Raw genomic sequence first — 15,178 nt, 5'->3', positions numbered from 1 at the left:
GTTCATAGGGTTGCAAAAATTTGGACATGACTGAAGTGACTTAGCATCTATGCATGCACATGTCTATGTCTAGAAATCTTGCCATGAGTTATGTAGGCTCCAGGGATGAAACCAGATCTTCTTTTGTGTTACCATCACTGGGGTTTTTCTTTCTATCAATAAAATAAGAATTATGTTAATCAAGTGAATGTGTGGACTTTTTAATTTCTATTTTTAAAAATAACATCCTTGTCTTATTATTCCTTATAGGCTTTTCTTGTTGATTATTATAATTTTTTAACATTAAGGTTTTACTGCTGAAGTTGCTACTATTTCTTTGTGGGATTCAGTGACTTCTGGTAGAGACACCTGACTCCTTAGCTCATTTGCTGCAACAGCAAAATTTTACCAGGAGTTTTGAGTTTGTCTTTGTCAGCTGGTCAGTTCCTTAGTTGAATAAATGCCAGATTACGTCAACAACAGTTTCTAAATTAATCATTTTCTCTAACTGATGTTATTGCCTCTTGCTGCCATCTTGCCAAAACCTGTTGAAGAAGAGATGATAGGATTGTGTCAATTGCAGAGAAGGTAGGGGAATTTACACATATCTGCTAACCCTTTCCCTTTCCCTGGCTTTTTACGGATTTTCTTGTTTGGAACATATTTCTTTATAAATTTGCTTACACTTCTCATTGCCCCCACTTTCCTTTCTTTTTCTCTCTTTCTCTTGCTTATTTACATCTACCTTCTTTTTCTCTCCTCTGCACTGAGCTCAGGTGTGATTCTGTCCAGCAAAATCAAAGTGTGAAGAATGGTGTGCACTCTGTAAAGTTCTCAGGGAGTATTTGCAGTTTGTTAATGGAAAAGGATTTCTGACCTGAGGCTGTATGGGGGATAGGGTGGAGACAGGAAAGGGGAAGAGATATTTCTGCTGGGATATTCTTCTGGTAGGGTATTTCTGCTGCTGTTTGCTTATACCAGAGATGGGTAAACTTCTAAAAAAATTTTTTGCGAAGGGCCAGATAGGAATATTTTAGGCTTTAGGGCACATATAGTCTTCGTTGCAACTACTCACCTCTGCTGATATAACAAGAAAACAGCTGTAGACAAAATGTAAGCAAAGGAGCATGACTGTGTCCAATAAAACTTTATGGACACTGAAGTTTGAACTTTATGTGATTTTCATACAATGGTATTCTTTTAATCTTTTCTTTTCTCTTTTTAAAAATTTCTTTTGGCTGTGCCGTGTGCCATGTGGGATCTTGGTTCCCCGCCCAGGGATTGAACCCACACCTCTAGTACTGGAAGTGTGGAGTCTTAACCACTGGATCCCCAGGGAAATCCCCAAATGGTATTCTCTTAAAAAATGTTTTCAGCCATTTAAAAATGTAAAACCCTCTGTTATTTAGTTCCCCAAATCAGAGGGAGGGATAAATTTGTCCTACAGATTCTAATTTGTCAGCCCCTGACTTATGTTAAGATTCCAAGATCCCCCTCTTATCAGTCAACCAAATCAACCAACAACTATTCAATCACCAAATAAGCAAACATCAACCAAACCACGCGGCTGGATTAAAGGAGGTAAGGGAAGATGTCTCGTGATGGAGCAAGCCATCTGAGGAAGTGAGGGCGAGGGTGTTGCAGGCAGAGCTGACCTGATGCCCTGTGTCTGCTAAAGCCAGAGGACAGGGTCAGCCAGGGCCACCGATGTGGTGACATCAGCACTCTCCAGCATCTTCACACTAAAGCAGCTACCATATACACACAGCACTCATAGGGCGCTGACCCCTCTGCTTGAAACTTCTGATGGACTCTTCGCTCCCAGGCAGGAGGTGTGGTTGTCCCTCTGTAAGAGACACAGAGCTGTTGAACACCTTGCCAGAGCCACACAGGCAGTGACAGAGTCAGGATTCGAACCCTGGCCCGGTGGTCCTGCAGCCTCTTTCCTCCCCTGACTCCACGCAGCCTCACCTAGGAGAGATTGCAGAAAATCAAGGCAGTTATTGTCTCCACTACTTCATCCTGCTGGAGTTTGCTCAAAGCAAAATAAGAGACAGCTTCTAAACACTCACCGGTGCTGGCTAGGATCAGCAAACACTCTGAGCTGCTGATTTCCTCCATCTGCCACTTTAGGGGAGGAGGCAAAGAGATGTGACGGGAAAGAACACCTGAGCTGGACTCCTGGCACCACTTTAGCTTCCTGAGCCCCGGTTTGCCTTATCTGAAAGGTGGGGAGTAAGAGAAACTGCGCAGCAGGCTTGTAGGACTTTATGAGACGATGCATGCAACCCATGGGCATAGCACTTGTCAGAGTAGGCACTACGTCAAGGCTGCGACCCGTCAAGCAGTCATTGTTTGCTCGTTCACCCCATAAGCATCTATGACGTGGCTGCTATGTACCATGCATGAGGTAAGCACTGGGATGGACAGATGAGTCAGATAGTTCCTGCCTCCAAGGAGCTGACAGTTGGTAGAACAACAGGCATATGAGCAAATAAGCTTGACCACGTGCCTCAGGAAGATGTGGGGCCCGAGTGAGAGCACAGAGGTAGGAGTATTTCCAAGTGAACAGGTGGAGGGGCACAGAATAGCCTTCAGAGAGGAGCTGGCAGAGTTTACATCCAGGCAACGCAAGCTGGCTAGTCCCATGCAATTCCTATGGCTGATCTCTACCAACAAAAATCTCGTCTCATGGAAACGATCAAAAAACAACCCACTTTTTCCTAAGAGCATTTAAGAAAATCTATGCAAATTTGGAAAGCAAAACAGGAAGTCAAATTAGAGGCAAAGAAAACACTCCTTCCTTCTCAAGTCTCTTGTGCTTGGAAGTTTCCTGCCAGGATGTTGACCAGAGAGAAACAGCCTGACCAAGAGTCATTTGTTCCTTTAAAAGAAGTTTCTTTAAACAGAAGCTGATTTCATTTTTTTTTCCCCCCACATTCTCTGTGGCCTTGGGAAACACCTTCCTCAAAAATAGAAATATCCAAAAGAGATTAGGGAGAAATGAATCCTTCTGGGTCTAAACTTTCCGTATGTGACGTTGGCATACTGCCTTGGAGTCTGCAGAGCTTTTATATAGGCACATCATGGTGGGAAGGGGCCAGGAGTTTGAGTTTGAATTCTGGCTGCACCATTTAATAGTGATCTTGGGGCTGTTGGGGGAATAATAAGCTGATACACATAAGGTGATGACCAGGATACCTGACTCAAGAAATGCTAGCACTTCACTATCATTTTGTCTCCCTTAGGATCCATCTATTACAGCCCGTGAGGCTAAGCACCATCTCTTCCATCTTCCCCATGTAGTTCTGCACTCCCGGTTTCTCTGCCCTCTTCTTGGTCCAACAGATAACATTCCCTCCCTGAACCTTCTCACCGCTATTTCTTTCCTGTGACCAGGTCTCACCTTCCAGCTCCATCCGTCTGACTGCTATTCATCCTTTGCATTTCAGCTCAAACTTCTCGCCCAAGGAATACCCCGCCCCCCACCCCCGACCTCGCAGCCTAGGTTAGGCACCCTGGTGACTGTGCCCCTAAGTCCTGGAGGTTTTCCACTGTGACAATATCACATTTACAGTTACTTATTCGCATCCAATTTCAAAGTAGAGCATAAGCTATAAGAGGCTGCTTACTCCGGGCATCTAGCTTGGTACCTGGAGTGTAATTGTATGCTACAGATACCTGTTGACTGGGTAGGAGGCAGGCAGGTATTATTACCCCTCACAGAGGAAGAAACCAAGAAGCCAGAAAATATAAAAGCAGACTCACAATCACACAGGTAGGTGTCTCAGGAGCCAAGACTTGAATCCTAGCCTTCTGATTTGAAACCCAGCAATGCTTCCAGGAGAGAGCCCCAAAGTCTTGTTCTAGAGTACCTTGACTCTCATTCATGTACTCTACAAATGTGCAGAAATGTCAAAGTCTTGCTACAATGCCACAAAAGTACCGGGGAGCTGGGCTGCTCTTTTGGTGAAAACTCCTCTCTTTTCAGTCCCAAGCAGGGTCCTCTCTCAGCCCTCCCATGCTTATTGATAACGCGAGTCCAGGGATGCCTCTTGCTTCCCTCTTCTTCCTAGGGTTCTGATCACTCTTCACTGAGAGCCCCTGTTTTGACTTAGACTGACCTTAAGAATAGTGTCGAGGGATGAATCCCGCCCCTCAGTTTCACCCTCTGCTGTTTCAGAGACAAGCATACAACGTCATTTTTATTTTTAAAGCCCACCACCCTGGGGGCTCAGGCAGTAAAGAATCTACCTGCGATGTGGGAGGCTGGGTTCGATCCCTGGATCGGAAAGATTCCCTGGAAAAGGGAATGGCTATCCATTCCAGTAGTCTTGCCTGGAGTATTCCATGGACAGAGGGTACATAGTCCATGGAGTCACAAAGAGTCGGACATGACTGAGCCACTAACACTTCCACTGCACAGTGGAAATAGAGTCACAACCATACATATATACACCTACCCAAAGACAGCCGCTGGGGAGGTAAAAAAAAAAAAAACTTCAAGAAATCTCAAAAGTCTCCAGGAGGATTTTCTCTGACTTTCACCCTTTCCTGTCTGTTCTCGTTTGAGGGAACTGTTCTGGATTCCCCCACCCCCACCCACATGCTTAGTGGCTGATGGGGGAAGGCCAGGATCAGGCATGGTGCCGCCGAAGGCTAAGTGCATAGTGGAAGACTTTGTAATGGAACTCAGAATAGGAAAGAAGAGAGACATTTAAAAAGTATAATAAAGTTCCAAATTAGGTTCCCAGGTAGGACATATAGACCTAGTGGGTGCTAACTGCAGAGATTAACCAGAAGATGATACCTTTAGGAGCGCCACCTGTGAAGAGGGGATCACATGTGGAGATGGCCTAGCTAGAGAAATTGTAACACTGATGCCTTGATGGACTTCCTCCTTCCCAGAGAAGAGCTACAGATACTTCCTCCAGATCAAAGATAAGGAGTAAAGCCCAGCAGGGGTGGGGGAAGGGGAAAAGAAATACAACCTTTCATGGATCTTTATTTTCATAGCTTCTACCCCATCCTCTCAACTTAGATTTCCCTGGGACAACTGGTACACCCTATTCCATCACTCTTTTATTCCTGACGGTCAACCTTCTTTTACATATTAGGTTACCGTGCAAGATACCTGAATAATTCTGTCAGGGTGAAACAATAGGAGTCAATCCATTGGTTCAAGTGCCCTAGATCCAAGTTTCATTTTGTTTCAAAGCAACAAGCAAGTACCTTCTCTCTGAAATCTCTCCTGTAGCATATAAGAAAAGTTAAATTAGGCCTATCTGACACAAAATTATTGAAGTAAAGAAAGAGGAGTGAGAGAGCCCCACTCTTTCCCCTGATAGATGTTCATCTGAATGTCTTTTGTCAGCTTGAACAGTAGGGTCACCTGGTGTAGCCCCCACCCCTGAAAAACCTGGCTCTATCCATGTGGACCAATGATTGAGGGAGTGTTAAGTACATAACAAGAAAGGAGGAAGCTAAACACCTTTCCTGTCAAGAGCAGAAACTATGCTTTAATCTTCTTTATATCCCCACAGCCTAGTGTAGGGCTTGGCATGAGACAATGCATCAATAAAGGTCTGCTGAATTGAAGAAAACTTTGGAAATGAGGAGGCCTGGGAGCACTGCGATTCAGTGCAAGTTGAATGACAGCTGGCAATGGCCTTTAGGAACAGAAGACAAGGAAAAACAGATTAGGGGAACGGATTGGAGGTGTGTGTTCACAAAAGGAGAAAGTGAGTTTTGGGAAATTTATGTGAGCAGGAAACCAGGGAATGACCACTTTCAATACCCAAGACCATAAGCAGAGAAGTCTGACCTGAATATGTTGACATGACTCTTCTTCCTGAGCCGCAGAATAGATGAGGTAAAGGACTGTTGGTTTGGCTGGGTAGAAGAATGTAATTAGGAAGTAAATCTGATATAAGCTATAAATTTTCAACTGCAAAAATCTCTATCAGAGTATTTTAAGTCATGAGACTATGTACTTCTGGAGTTGTTCAACCACCAAATATGTTTTAATCAGACGAGACACCGTCAAAGAAGGGTATCAAGAATGATGGAGAAAGCTATGTTGGGAAACAGTGTGGTTTTTGGAAAAGAAAGTCTTTGACAAATTGTGAAGACAATGAAATGAATGAGGAGAGAAAATGAAGATAATTTATAACAGGGTGAGTGAGAGATACTAGAACAGAATTTAAATTTTTTACTGATGATTAGTTTTCATTTTACTGATGATTAGTTTGACTGCAAGTAACAGAAAACCCCCCAAAGAGGGGTTGACACAAAATAGGAGATTATTTTTGTCTCAGGTGACAGTCCAGTTCAGCCATCCAGGGCTAGTGTGAAAGGCTCTTCAAAGTCCTCAAGGCCTCAGGCACTCCTTAGCCACCCACCCTGTCATCCTCAAGAGTGGTCAACCTCCTCATGGTCCAGGATGGGTCCTGGCAGAGGGACTGGAGAAAAGAACATAAAGAGCAGATACTGGGTGTCTTTGTACGGAAAACTTCCAGGTGCTGCCACAGGGTACCTCTGCCCCCATCTCATCCATCAGAACCTAGCCACAGGGCCACATCTAGCCAGGGAAGCTGGGAAACATAGGTGTGTTGTCTAAGTACCCATATCTCCAGCTGAAAAACCAGGGGTTCTGTTCCTGAAGGAGATTTTTAAAAAATTGGATACAGGAGCTTCTCTGGCTTTCTCTGCCATAGTGTCATAAAAATGATCATGTTTCTGAAAAGCATGGCTAAGAGGTTGTAACTACATAATAGAAGAAAATTATTCTCTAGATCTTAATGAAAAGAATGTTCAAAGTGAAGATTCTATCCTAGACTATTATCTCAATGCTGATTAACCTTGAGACATAATAATCCCTTCACTCTTGGGTTTGACTCCAGGGCCAAGGCTATCTAAAGCAATGAGAGCATTGGTTCGTTCAGGTCTTCATGACCCTGGCGTTAACTCTCTCTCGGAGTTGTTTTCAAATGGGAAGCAAATCCATTATCATTATTACATTGTTAAATTCAGTGAACTGTAAACCAACAATGCGAGCCTCATGGAAACTCTGTCCTCACTCAGAAACACAGCTCTGCAGTAATTGCCACCCTGCATTCCTCCGGCTGTGCACTCCAGCAGTCGACCCCCTTGGTTCACTTTGCATTCTAGTCCCTCCCCGAGCACCCCTCCCTTCTGCTTTCCACCCCAGCCACCAACGCCCGAAGACCCTTCCGAGGACTCTGCTGACAACACGGAACTGTGCTTGCGACAAATACATGGTGCTCGAGTGCGCACTACCTGAAAACAACGCCTGAGCTGGCCTCCCGGTCCATGAAAAGCTTCGCCCTGCTGATCCAGCCCGTTTCCTCTGAGATGTGGCTGTCGCACCTCGTACTTGGGGGCGTGTGTGCTCAGTCACGTCTGACTCTTTGCGACCCCATGGACTGTAGCCCACCGGGCCCCTCTGTCCGTGGAATTCTCCAGGCAAGAATACTGGAACAGATTGCCATTTCCTTCTCCAGGGGATCTTCCTGACCCAGGGATCAAACCTGGGGTGGCAGATTCTTTACCACTGCGTCGCCTGGAGAGACCCCCTGGCACTTGGGGAAAAGGTGTCAAAGGTGTTTTGTGCTTTCCTCCCTCGTTCTACGCCCTTTCCTACACCCTTAAGTAATATAATGGGCTCTGTGGTTTAAACAGAATTGGTTTTCCAATGGGAATGTTAAGAATCCCAGAAAGGTAACATTCCTATGTTTAAATGCTTTAAAAGTAGATTTATGATGGTAAACATATATTAACTATAGCCATGAAGAAATGAATCATTGTACCAACCAGAGAAATAATTGGTAAAAAAAACTTCAGAAAAAAAAACTGAAGTTTAAGCAAATCATTCTTTCTTTTTTCTTACTGAGGTAAGAACACTTAATATAAGATCTACCCTCTTGACCAAAGAGCACGAAACAGTATTGCTAACTACAGGCATAGTGTTGTGCTGTATGTGTCTAGAACTTACTCTTTTAAAAAAAATGTTTTTATTTATTTTTGACTGTGCTGGGTCTGCCTTGCTGTGTGGGCTTTTTTCCCCTCTAGTTGCCGCAAGCAGGGGCTGCTCCCTAGTTGCAGTGCGTGGGTTTCTCACTGCAGCAGCCTCACTTGTCGCAAAGCACGGGCTCTAGGGTACTTGGGCCTCAGTAGTTGCTGCCCGTGGGCTCAGTAGTTGTGGCTCAGTGGCTCTAGACCACAGGCTCAGTAGTTGTAGCCCATGCACTTGGTTGCTCTATGGTATGTGGGATCCTCCCCGACCAGGGATTGAACCCATGTGTCCTGCATTGGCAGGTGGATTCTTTATCACGGAGTCAGCAGGGAAGCCCAGGAACTTATTCTCGCATAACTGAGACTTCATATCAGTTGGAAATGCAACTCTCCTTTCCCTTTCCCCCAGTCCCTGGCAACCACTATTCTCTCTGCTTCCATGAATCTGACTACTTCAGACATCTTTCTTTAAAAGAAACAAATTTAAATGTTGTTGGTCTTGCTTTTTATTAAATGACTACTGCTCTCTCGTTTTCCTCTTCTTTACTCCTGTCATTTAAATGTGAGAAATTGTGAGTAAAGGGAACTACTAATATCTACTCTAATATTCAGTTTATTAAAGGTGAAAATTTTATTTTACCTAAGTCTTCAAACTTAACCTGTAAATCTAACTTATATATTCTATTTGTAAATACAGTGATTTATGTAAAAATGTGAACCATTGCTTTTTGTTGTTTTATTAGTGTTCAATTAACTTATATATTTAAAAAAATTGAATTTCTTCAGTTGGTCACCTTTATACATGTAAATAAATTTCCTAAAATTTTTTTCAACTACCTTACAAATTTAATATATTCGATTATCTGAAATATTTCAAATGCCTGACGGGGCAACACTTATGAGACCTAGCAAGTAAAATCTTTCTACATATCAATTAACTCTTACAAATCTAATAAAACTAACTTATAATACTAACACATATATATGGAATTTAGAAAGATGGTAACGATAACCCTATATGCAAAACAGAAAAAGAGACTCAGATGTATAGAACAGACTTGTGGACTCTGGGAGAAGGCGAGGGTGGGATGTTTCAAGAGAACAGCATCGAAACATGTATATTATCTAGGGTGAAACAGATCACCAGCCCAGGTTGGGTGCATGAGACAAGTGCTCGGGCCTGGTGCACTGGGAAGACCCAGAGGGATGGGGTGGAGAGGGAGGTGGGAGGGAGGACCGGGGTGGGGAATACATGTAAATCCATGGCTAATTCATTTCAATGTATGACAAAAACCACTGCAATGATGTAATTAGCCTCCAACTAATAAAAATAAATGGAAAAAATAAAAAAAAATTAAAAAAAAAAACTAACTTATACTGGTTGTAAATTGGATTCTCTTAAACATTCAAACACTATGAACATATTCAATTATTTCAAATGAAAATCACAAATCGATATGAGTTTATCATTTCAAAACAAAATCATAAGGTTAATTTGTTAAATTCTCTTAAACATTTCAGACTCCTTAAATAACACACACAAACTGATGATCATATTGGTTAGAAAACTTACTCCTAAAATTTAACACAAAAGTAATAATACAAGTTTGATTGCCTTCACTTTTTCTACATCTTTTCCATGGAAGTAAAGTCACTTTAACCAGCCAAGGTGAGCAGAAAGGCATTTCAGGCAGGTTGGAGTTATTGAGAACTGCCATGCCATCTCAGTAAAATATACAAGACTCAGTAAAATATATAAGACTAGGATATTTTTTCCAGGATGATTCTAATCAGAGCAGAGGGTTAACACACTGAGGTGCTTGTCATAGTTGGATTGGTTCTGCCTACTGTGTCACCAGATGGGGAGTGTGCCATGTGTCCTAGAGTGTCTTTCAAATTCACCCTTACCCTATTTTTATCACAGCCTCTTTCATTTTTTAACACATGATTTGGGTACATAGAATTCTACAGTCCCCCTTGGGGTGTAGCCTATCTTTTTGCCAAGTGATTAGATTTAATTGAATTTTCCATCCCTGTTCAGGTTATAGAACTCTCTGTATCTTTTACTTCATTACGTTTCACTGTGGCAGGGACCAGCTGGGTCCTCACCTCACCTGCTTTCCCTTTATCCTGGGCACAGAGCCAGACTTGGTTTCACAGCTCTCCTGTAGTTAGGTGTAGCCATGGGGCTGACTTTGGCCCAATGAAATATGAGTAGCTTGCCCCATAAAACCTTCCCAGGCTCCATCATCCAGGATCTTTCTTTTTCTGCAGGGTTGACGCTGAGCAGCAGGGCAGTCTTGGAAGCAATACATTAAAGTGGGCAGAGCTGTGAGGTGCAAGGGGTATGGGCTGAAAGAGAGTTATATGTTATTCAGGAGCATTCATTCTGGACTTGACCTGAATGAAAAATAAACTTCAATCATGATGCTAAAGCAATTATATATATTTGGAACTGTTCATTTAAATGCCCACTAACCTTTGTTCATTATCATTACAGTAAAAAATTCTTAAAGTTGGTGGTAGTGATGAATCAAATTCATGCAATGTTAGTTAACACTGCATGTTCTGAGTCAATGGGAAACATGAAGTGGAGACGCTGGGTACATGACTAGCCAGAGTCATTCTTGCCCTTTGTATCAAAACCTGACCTAATTAACAATTTTTTTTAAAAAATGGGAACTAGTGTTATGAGACTTGTGTACATTTTAGATAACTTTTTTTTAAGCATCCAATAAAACAAAAATCAGCAGCCCATTGACAATTAAACCAACTACAATTCATGAGATAAAAATAAACCTATTGCTCAGCTATAAATATTCTCAGTTCTATGATCAGACAGAAAAAATTCCCCAAGGGCCCTCATAAACAGGAAACTACGTGATACAATGGACAATATCCTTGACAGACAAAACAATATGTCAGCCACTCAGACATTCTTAAACAGACCAGATGCACGTATTCAAGGCATTCGTTTGAAAATGATTAAAAATAGAGATTTTTTCTCCTAAGAAATGCAAATTTCTTTAAAAAATTAAAGGTATAGTACTGTAAAAAAGTTCAATAATAAGGCTCCATTTTTTTTTTTTCACCTCTGGTCACTTCACACTTTGCTTTTAGCATTTGAGGTTGCTAAAGGTTATGGGTTTCTGAAAGTATTGTCTTCATGTGCAAACCAGGCCCATAGTCAGACAGCTCTATGCTTCCAGACCAGTCACAGTTTCTCTTTCTGCTTCTACATCAACTGGTTCTGTCATGTGTGGGTTGCAACTGCCCCAGGAAACATGCTTATCTAAAATGCAGCAATACACATTAGATTTTGAAAATAGAGCTACCCACAAATATACTTCTTTCAAAATGGATTTTGTACATCTCTCTCCACCACATGCAAAAAAATGAAAACTTAAACCTCTCTTTCCATGAGAAGAAACTGTGGGGACAATGAAAACCAACTTTAGTAGTGAAATCCTCAGGAGAGAGAAAAAGAGAGAGAGGATGGATATTCAGGAAGAAATGCTAGAGTAAATATTAGTAAAGAAGAGTAGATAATAAAGTTCTTTCCATAAATTGTTTGTATCAGTGATCAGTGCATTCAAGCAGAAAAAATCTGACTAGAAGTAATTTCAACAAACAGGGCTTACATTTCTCCAAACACCCAAAGGGTAGAAGGAGGCAGTTAATGATGTTGATTCATCAGCTCAGCTCAGTGATAGATGCTAATACCTCTGCAGTTCTCTCAGTCTTTCCTTGTCATCACACGACGATAAGGCTGCTGTAGCTCCAGGCATTACACAACTTTCAAGGAAAGAAGAAAAGGAGAAGTGGGTCACAGTGACAACACTTTCCTCTTTTACCAAGAAAGCAAATGCTTTCTTCATGTAACTGTGTCACATGGCCTTTCCTAGATGCGTGCATGCCTGCTGCTGCTAAGTCGCTTTAGTCGTGTCCGACTCTGTGTGACCCCATGGATGGTAGCCCGCAAGGCTCCTCTGTCCATGGGATTCTCCAGTCAAGAATTCTGGAGTGGGGTGCTATGCCCTCCTCCAGGGGGCCTTTCTGACCAAGGACCGAACCAGCGTCTGTGGCATCTCTTGCGCTGGCAGATCGGTCCTTTACCACTAGAGCGACCCGGGAAGCCGTGTCCTAGCTTCAGAGGCTGAGAAAGTGACCATGTCATGATTGGAGGTGGGCAAGAGGACATGGTGGGTCAACCAAACAACAGGCACCATGAAAGTGGATGGGCTTGTAGTATTCACACCTTCTTGATCCTCTAACAATGAGTTCCTGAAGAAAAAATAATTCTACAGGACATGCCTTTCTCAGTCCTACATGAGTAGGACTTCATGTTTTAGAGAAAAATAATGCTGGACTTTCCCACTGTGTCCTGCCATCAAGCAGTGACTTGCCTCCAGCTCATCTCCTTCCTCCCTATCTCAAATATTCAAATACTCTGAATAAAATCTTACCTAAATTCCCTAAGAAAACACATCAAATTATCCATGAACTTGGCTGAGGAAAGACTTCCTGGTTTCTGAAACATCTCACCTACTCCAAGAAATAACTTTGAAAATCAGCTAGTAAAGGAATTTCTAGAAAGTAATGAATATAAAAAAGAAAATCACAAAATCCAAAAATCTGAGTGATCAATATAACCTGTTAAAAGAAATTTGAATGTTAAAAAATAAAGCCAAATTACCCTTTCATACTATGAAAAATAACAAATCAACTTAGAATGGATTCCATGGTACTCCTGCTTTCCTACTTATAGAACTGTCTTTGGGGGATATTTTATCATACAAGGAAAGCATAACAAATTCCTGCTGAAAAAAATCAAATGGAAGCCCAGCCTCTCCACCTCACCTCACCCCACCTGCAACCCAACCCAAGTTCCGAAACAAGGCAATGAATGAATTATACTTAATAGCTGAAGCTTAAATAAATCTGCTTCCAAGCTATGTATTTGGCAGAGCACTCTGCTAGGTGAACTGTGCCTGAGAAGAATGGACTCAGTAACCCTGGGCTATGTTCAGCTACATTTAGCAGAATGTCTAGCAGAATTTTCCTCTGTGACATCTTATTATATTTCAGCAAGGGAATTAATTACAGGGCAACATTGCACCCCTGTGTTACATTATTGCTAAAGAGTGGACAAGGCAGTCACAATATCCTAGCTGAATTTGAAAGCAAGCTTCCTGTGATGGGGCAAAGAGTATGTATGTACAAAGAGGGAGAAAATTAAGTCCACGTGGCGGGTTGCATGCAATGAAATTGCCTGCTGGAAAAGGACTCCATGTTCCCCAGATCAGATACGCCTAAGTTCTAACTCCAGGAAGAAAATCTTCAGAGGGAAGGACCCTTACTCTTCTTTCAGTCTAGAATCCACTATAGAAAACCAATAAAATAAGAAGGAACGAAGGACTGACACATGAATAAACCTTGAAAACACCACATTTAAGTGACAGAAGCCAGACACAAAAGGTCATGTATCATATGATTCCATTTACATCAGACGTCCAGAGCAGGCAAATCCATAGAGATAGAAAGTAGATTATTGTTTGCCAGGGACTGAAGGAAATGGAGAATGAGGAGTAATTGCTAATAGGTACAGGGTTTCCTTTTGGGGTGATAGAAATGTTCTGGAATTAGAAAATGGTGGTAGCTGTACAACACAGTGAATACACTAAAAACCACAGAAGCATACACTTTAAAATGATGAATTGTATGTATGAATATACATATCTCAATTTTTTTTTCATATCTCAATTTTTAAACATGCTTTTAAAAGGCCCACTTCTGAGAGGATGATAACTGAAAAAATAAACAATGACTGTATTAACACATACACAAGGTAGACTAGTACATATTTTGTGATGTTGAACATTGTGGTAGAAAAAGTAGTGGGCTGAAAATCAGGAATCTAGTAACTCTAGAAGTCATTTAACCTCTCTGGGCCTCAATACTTTGGTGCCCACACACATGCAGACAGCCTTGGCAGGGATTCTATTACTACCTTTGAGGGGCTACTCAAAGTGGGAGGGGCTTGACCCTGTTTTTCCAGAACCTAGTTCCTTGGGGTCAAGTGCTTCTGGGAGCCAGAACCGCCTCCCTTCTCTCACAGCTTCCATCTCCTTTCCTTAAGTCAGTCCAGTTCTGTGCCTCCAACCAGGGAAGCAAATCTCAGGCCAGAGTTCAGGCACAGTAATCCATGTACAAGTTTTTAAACATTTTGATTTAATTAGCAAAGCATGAAAAATTGAGAGGTTTTTATAAACAAACACAAACACTAATTTCTGACTTTTCCCCCCAAATTGAAAGCCCTACAACATTAGGCCATGACATGCCAATGATTGGCTACAGCCTCTGTCTAGACTGGACATGGACTCCCCAGCTCACTAACCTTACCAGTCCCTGTTGCTTCACAACGCCGGGGCTGACCATTCAGTGGCCTACTCGTCACACTTGACCTATTTCTTATCTTGCAGTGAAGAGGGAAGTGAAATATTTCTTTTACTAGTATGTGCATCATTTTAAAAAATTTATTTATTTTTTAATCAAAGGATAATTGCTTTATAGAATTGTGTTGGTTTCTGCCCAATTTTGTGGGGACATCTTTTTTTTAACATCTGGTCTATCTTAGCAATATAAATGACCTGCCTGCTCCTGGAAGCATTTGCATTTGAGGTTCTTGGTCTAGACTGTAGATATTTAAAATCTATCCCTTGGAGCAATGGAAGTCCAAACCTCTAGGATATACTCAAGGGTAGTGACTCTCAGCCAGGGGTGATTTTGCCTGCCACAGTCCCTTTGGCATTGTCTGTAGGCCTTTTTGATGGTCATGACCAGGGGGTTGTGATTGGCATCTAGGGGTAGCCGGGGATGCTGCTAAACATCCTACAATTACAGGAAGCAGCCCAAACAACAAAGCATTGCCTGACCCCAAAGTCAACAGTGGCAACGTTGAAAAACCCCATTCCAGGGAATGGGTAAGGGGTGAGGAAGGAAGGGAAGCAACTGACACGCTCCTCAGTCATAGCTGGGGAATGACATCCTTATTGTTTTCTCAATCTGTTTATCATGCCCAGGCCAGGGACTTCTTTGTAGGACAACTGTCATTTAAGCACACAAATTCTGAGGTTTTAATTCAGGGAAAAAATGATTAGTTGGT

At 42.1% G+C, this 15,178-nt stretch overlaps 1 long non-coding RNA gene across 1 annotated transcript in view; it reads right to left on the bottom strand.

Moving 5' to 3' along the window:
* Positions 1-388: 388 nt before the first annotated feature.
* The window catches only part of LOC110141210 (uncharacterized), a 32,420-nt gene continuing 17,630 nt past the window's right edge, over positions 389-15,178 (bottom strand). Inside the window, exons 3-4 of the long non-coding RNA XR_002315001.2 lie at positions 1,635-1,825; positions 389-524 (exon numbers count right to left, since the gene is read on the bottom strand). This is a non-coding gene — a long non-coding RNA (uncharacterized lncRNA). The remainder of the gene's footprint in view (positions 525-1,634; positions 1,826-15,178) is intronic.

This window comes from Odocoileus virginianus, chromosome 15 (assembly GCF_023699985.2).
Source record: "Odocoileus virginianus isolate 20LAN1187 ecotype Illinois chromosome 15, Ovbor_1.2, whole genome shotgun sequence".
Taxonomy (NCBI): domain Eukaryota; kingdom Metazoa; phylum Chordata; class Mammalia; order Artiodactyla; family Cervidae; genus Odocoileus; species Odocoileus virginianus.
The sequence above is the reverse complement of the archived record's forward strand: the minus strand, read 5'-3'. Positions and strand labels throughout refer to the sequence as shown.